Raw genomic sequence first — 6,880 nt, 5'->3', positions numbered from 1 at the left:
TGGCAGCATATGAAGGAGTTTGAGCTGCCTCAGAAGTGGTTGGTACTGAAACACAGCTCTTCTTAGCACCCCGACTGCCAGTGCTGGGCTGGATGTTCAAAGGGAAAGTTTCCTCTACACATCACGCGACTGATGCCACGTGGAGTAAGTGGGTCGCACATACCCAAGAGTCGAGACACTGAAAACATCAAAACAACCAACAGGTAGACAAGGCTGCTAAGATTGAAGTGGCTTAGGTAAATCTGGACTGGCAAAATAAAGGTGAATTATTTATGGCTCGGTGGGCCCATGACACCTCAGGACATCAGGGAAGAAATGCAACATATAGATGGGCTCGTGACCGAGGGGTGGACTTGACTGTTGATGCCATTGAACAGGTTATCCACGAACATGAAACATGCTGCAATTAAGCAAGCCAAGCAGCTGAAGGCCCTGTGGTATGGAGGGCGATGACTGAAATATAAATATGGGGAAGCCTGGCAGATTGACTATATCACAGTCCCACAAACTTGCCAAGGCAAGCGTTATGTGCTTACAATGGTGGAAGCAACTACTGGATGGCTGGAAACATATTCTGTGCCCCATGCCACTGCCCGGAACACTATCCTGGGCCTTGAGAAGCAGGTCTTGGGGCGACATGGCACCCCAGAAAGAATTGAGTCAGACAACGGGACTCATTTCCGAAACAACCTCATAGACACCTGGGCCAAAGAGCATGGCATTGAGTGGGTGTATCATATCTCCTATCATGCACCAGCCTCTGGGAAAATCGAGCGATACAATGGACTGTTAAAGACTACATTGAGAGCAATGGGGGATGGAACCTTCAAACACTGGGATACACATTTAGCAAAAGCCACCTGGTTAGTCAACAGCAGAGGATCTGCTGATCAGGGCGGCCCTGCCCAGTCAGAACTTTTATGTACTGTAGAAGGGGATGAAGTCCCTGTAGTGCACATAAAAAATATGTTAGGGAAGACAGTCTGGGTTATTCCTGCCTCATCCTCCACTCCTGTCTTCTCCTTCCAGTCACAAGCACCTGGTAAAGGGTAACCGGGTGCGGGCAGAAGCACGGGTACTGGCACAAAACCAACAGTATGGGGAGCTGATGAGGCAAAGGACTCGCAGGAGCTCACACAAGCTCTAAACTCTTCCCTAAACAATTAAAAAATGTGTTCATGACATGTTGTAAGACACTTTATAAGCAGCAGCTGCGGAGGGGCTGGGGTGACCTTCTGGGTAGAACCTGGCAGCTCTCAAAGAAGTGAGGACTCATGACTTATCCATGCGTACCCTCCGAAGTTCTATAGCAGGATCCCGCTGAGAATCTGTAGATTGCGGGAGGGTGGCACAGGGATGTCTTGAACATTTGTTCACTTTGAGAGCAGCCAGGTCACGGGCAAAAGCTCACTCTAACCACTCTGCAGCTGTGCATATGCTGACCTGTGTGACAATCCTATGTCTTCATACATTCCCCTTCCATCACTGCAGTTCCCCTATGGAGCAGCCAGTCACAGCACAGAATGAAAACTTTTCTCCTCTGTATTTCATGGCAGGTGTGCCTCTAGGCCGTATATATAACACCATGAGGCAGAAGCCTGTTTTCTCAGCCTCTTGACAAGATCCCTTCCCTGAGCCTCAGTAGCATCCCAGGGGCAAGTAGTCACTCTTCCTTCACTTCCCAGAAGCAGCACCTCCTTTCAATATTTTGTTCATGTGGAATAGAAAGGTTGTGGAGCCTCCTGCCCTAGAGACAGTCAAAAGCCAACTAGGCACAGTCCTGGGCAATTAACTCTAGGTGGCCCTGCTTGAGCAGGAGGGTAGGACTGGATGACCTCCCGAGCTCCCTTCCAACCTTACCCATTCTGTGAGTGTAACTTACAATGTCCTGGCGATGCTCTGCCAGGTCAAAGAGCAGAGTGGGACTTGCTGACAGCTCCGTGCGTAGTTGGTTTTCTGCCAATATGGTGCCACTGCAGGTCCCCAGGAAGCATTTGCAAGATACTCAGGAGTGGAAGAGGCTGGCAAGTGTTGGGGAGTAGTTAGGTGTTTGCATTGTGTTTTGCTTCCAGTCAAATCCGAAGAGCTCTATGGAATACTTAATGGGAGCTGTTCTCTTCTCATCTCCACTGAGCCTTCTTCCATTGTAGGTGTTTCTTGGTCAGTCCCATTCCACCCCTTGGCTCAGATGAACATTAAACCATTACTCGTGTGGCACAGCAAGCTTAATGCATTCATTGCTTAAATGATAAGCCCTCTTGTCTGTGCACAGGGAGGTTCAGAATGTGGCATGGTTAAAATTTCAACTGTGTTGAAATGTTTGCTGCTAATGACAAGTACAATTAGTTTGGGAGGACGTATATCACAACACAGCGGAACTCTTCCTCGCTTCTGTTTGGCCACTGGCATGTCTGCAAGGTGATGGTTATCCAGCTTCTCAGCTGGATCATGTTCTTGAGCAATCGAGGACAGCCCACTTTTTTGCTTACTTGACAGAACAAATATCTATATTTTAAATGTTTTCTTTCTTCCTCTGTTGCCGTGACAATTGTAAGCCTGCTTTAGAAACATGGGAAAGTGCTTTCCCCCAGACTTTGGAAAGCGACTACCAGCAGCCAAACCCATTTGCTTTCTCCTCAGAATGGAGGCTGATGTCTGTCATGTAGAGCTGTCAAGGATGCCCACGGTTGGGATGAAGGGACCCTGCTGCATGGCCTCTCTTCTCTCCCTTTTCTGAGGGACAGCTCATCCCCTCATGGGCAGGGAAAGGCATCATGTGGAAAAGGTTTTCCCAGCTGCTGAGGTCAGAGTGCCTTTATTGATTTAATCTCTGTCAGCTGGAGCAGATTGCATCTGCTAAATGCAGCTGAATGCACACGGTTTTAGCTCAGCTTTACCATTCTGTATTGGGAGAGGTGTTCTCATGCATATAGGAAGAAAATGGCAGGAGCCTGAAGTTATTTTGTGCCATGCTTTCAAAATGTTTCCCTCAGTCTGGCTGTCAGAGCAACTCCAGCAGCGGTCATGATTCTTCCCCAGGTGCAGTGGAAGGAAAGCAAAGTTGGGGAAAGAGAGAGGAAAATAAGGTGGGTGGTTTATTTCTTTCTTTCTTTTTTCAAATTAGCCTCTTTATTCATCTCAGTGAGGATTCTTTTCTGTGATCCGTTCTTATTGTTGAAAAAAAAACAGTACTGGGTAATACTTGGTCTTGAAAATAGAAGTCCCAGCTAAGGATGGCGGCAGAGCAATGGCACTGGAAAAGAGAAAGACAGATGAAATTGTGCAAGAGACTGAAGCTCTTACCAATACCTCCCATGTTTCCAGTGAATTTTACAGCAGAGCTGGTCCCATTATTTGGAGGCGGGCAGTGGAACTATGGAAGCTGGTGAGGGAAGGCGCAGGGGAAGGGAATGGGGGAAGAACAAAAGGGGGAATAAAGGGCTATGAAATATCTTATTAAATATAAAATGTATCTGATTACATCCTTTCTTAACTAATCAGCCCAAGATGTGGAAGGGGACGTGGCTGTCTTCTGTTTTATGGGAGCTGTATAAGCAGGTGCAGCCGAAGGCAGCGCCTTGTCTGTGGCAGTCTGTGTAGCTGGCCACGTCACTGTCGTGTGTGTGTGTGCCTGTGGGATGCATCCTCAGCTTCGCTTCTGGGCAAAACTGCAAAGGCAAAAGCTGCATTTACTAAAATTAAAAGGTCAGCGCCCATGGTGGGGGAGCTGCAGAGCAGGCGAGAGGATGCTTGGTGTCCAGGCATGTTCGCAGGGGCACGAACCTGCCCAGCAGGGACAGGGCGGGTGGCACAAGACACCGACCCCACTAACACTCCTGGTTTTCCTCTTGTCAGAGGAAAACACACCTTGCTGGATCCAAGAACCTGCGACAGGTGAGGCTGCAGCTGCTCCATATCCCTAACACTAACCTGCAGCAAAAGTGAAGCTGTGTTGTGGGTAGGCACACACAGACATATACATGACACAGACCCCCCCCAGACCCCCCCTGCCACACGGGTCATGGGTGCTTGGGGTGCTCCCACGAACACAAGCAGCCCCAGCGCCCTCACCCTGCTCCCCTCTCTGGCTGAGCAGGATGGAGGTCCAGGGGTAAGAACATGTATAAGTACACATACATATACTCTTGGGCGGCTGAAGGAGCTAGTGAGTAAGGTCTGCTGGGAATCTGCTTTTAAAGGTATTGGGGTCTGTCGTGGCTTAACCCCAGACAGCAACTAAACACCATGCAGCTGCTTGCTCACTCCTCCCCCTCCCAGTGGGGTGGTGAGGAGAATCAAAAAAAAAGTAAAACTCATGGGCTGACATAAGAATGATCTACTAACTAAAGTAAAATAAAATATAATAATAATAATAAAACATAATAATAATAATAACAATAGTAATGAAAAGCACTATAACAAAAAAAGGAAAAAAAAAAAGGAAAAAAATAAAATCCAAGAGAAGACAAGTGATGCACAGTGCAATTGCTCACCACCCACTGATGGATGCCCGAGCAGCGATCCATGCCTCCCAGCCAGGTCCCCCCAGTTTTTATACGGAGCATGACGTTCTGTGGTATGGAATATCCCTTTGGCTAGTTCAGGTCAGCTGTCCTGGCCATGCTCCCTACCAGGTTCTTGAGCACCTGCTTGCTGGCAGAGCATGGGAAACTGAAAAATCCTTAACTCAGGATAAGGACTATTTAGCAACAACTAAAACGTCAGTGTGCTGTCAACGTTATTCTCACACTAAATCCAAAACACACTGTGCAGGCTACTAGGAAGAAAATTAACTCTATCCCAGACAAAACCAGGACAATAAGATATTGCAAAAGGGGGAAAACAGGAAAACTGACAGGGCTTGAAATAATTTGTCCAAAGCATGGACTATGATCTTGAACTAACATAGTTTGTTCCATATGACAGCATACAAATAGCATAAATTATGCGATAGCATAAAGACCATCATCTTTTCCTTGGGGAGAAGCAGAGCAGGACACATCGGAGCAGGTGGCCCTGGAGGTGAAGGCACAAGGAGATACCTGAAAGCTGCACCCAGAGGCCCTCAGGAGGAAGGATTTTGCAAGCTGGTTGTTTGAATTGGGTTCTGAGACCAGAGGTGAGACAGGAGGACGCTGGAAGAAGACAGAAGGCACTCTGTAAAACTACTGCTTTTCCTGTACAGGCCTTAGGTTTCCACAAGCCTCACCACCCTTTTAAGAAATGCATATAAGTTCTTTGATCATTTTAAAAACAGAATCTACATGTTTTCCCACTTCATTCTTTAAATGTCAGTATATGTGTGTATATACATATGTGTGTGTGTATATTTATATATAAAAATATATATAAATTTGGGACTTTTCTCCAGCTTTCTGCTCACTAACAATATTCTGCATTAGAAACAATCTATGAATACACTTGTATTCTTAACAGGACTATTGATATATTCCAATTCAATATATTTCACTTCCACTCAGAATTTCTTTGGCTACTTTGCTTACCCAGTTTATTAGCAAATATTGCCCAATAAACCTCTTCTAAAAGAGTCTTACATAATGGGGAAAAAGAGATCACCTTTAAATATGTGACTTAATGCCAAGTTACAAATGATGCGGTAAAGGCTATCATCTTTTATTTATTTTTAGATGCCATTGTTGCTCCTTTTGCAGACTGTTATTGCTTTTCCTTCCTGCAAAGCTTGTGTCAACCTATTTAATCTCTAAATTAGTAATGTGATTAACCCATTAATTCCAATTATATCACACTTCTCCCTCTGCAGTTGGGCATAATACAATAATTCTACTATACATGAGCCTGACATTGGTGTGTAACACAATAGCCTTTTTCCTTTCTCAGCCTTCACCTTTCTTGCTGCAACAGGTAGGATTTTCAGCAATAGTCCTGCTCCCTTCCTGCATGGGAAGCTGTGTAATGAAATGGCATGATCCCTTTTGTGATCCCCAGCTGTTGCAGTAATCAAGAGTGAGATTAGGAACTAAATTTGGATAGCTACGTTGTGTGAGGTGGTAATTTGAGGGTCTTATAGTCACAGAGGAAAAAAAAAAAGTAATCTGCACTATGATGCACCCAACCCATGAATCATTTGCATTAGGAAGAGACAGACTGACACAGAAGTACCTGCTTCTCCCCATGGACTACAGTGGCGTTCCAGATGGTTGCCTCAAAATGTGGAAGCATCCTCATTACGGATGTCTTCATTAAGTCAGAAGAACCTTGTCCTGGGTGTTTAAAGAAAGCCGATGTGATCTGCTACAGTCATAACCAGCAGGGTAAGAAAATAGAGCAATAAGGCAGTGGTTAGCCACAATGGTGCATAAAGTTGCCATTTTGCTTGGCTCCTCTTCACAGACCAGCAGCTTGTGCATCCCAAGGGATCAGTTTTAGTACAATTCCTTTATGGAGAGAACTAATGAGTATATATAAGCAACCACCACCTCCAAAGAAGCAAGTATTTGAGGAGAGTAAAACAACACATCAGCCAGCTCTAGAAGCTGTGAATTTGAGAGTAGTATTGAAGGGGTGGGATTTGCATTGTTCTGGTTTTACCAGAAAAGAGGTTTGCAGCTAATATGAAATGTGTATTAGAAACCAATGAAAATGTGAGGATAGCTACAAGAATACAAGCAATGCCTTCAAAAAGGTAAGATACTTATGGTAAAACAAGTACTGGTTTTTCTTCTCACCACTATGCTGTTAAGGGGAGGAAAATGGATTTATTGAAAACACCTCAGAGCATTGGCTTCTAAATGACAGAAACCATATTCTTCTTTACACCCTTGTTTTTCAACCTGGTTAACAAGCAAAACAAAACAAAGCATTCAGCTGCTCAGGGTTTGCAGAAGGATCCATTCATGTT

This window comes from Haliaeetus leucocephalus, unplaced genomic scaffold (assembly GCF_000737465.1).
Source record: "Haliaeetus leucocephalus isolate CR32 unplaced genomic scaffold, Haliaeetus_leucocephalus-4.0 Scaffold626, whole genome shotgun sequence".
Taxonomy (NCBI): Eukaryota; Metazoa; Chordata; class Aves; order Accipitriformes; family Accipitridae; genus Haliaeetus; species Haliaeetus leucocephalus.
Note: the sequence above shows the minus strand (reverse complement) of the source record.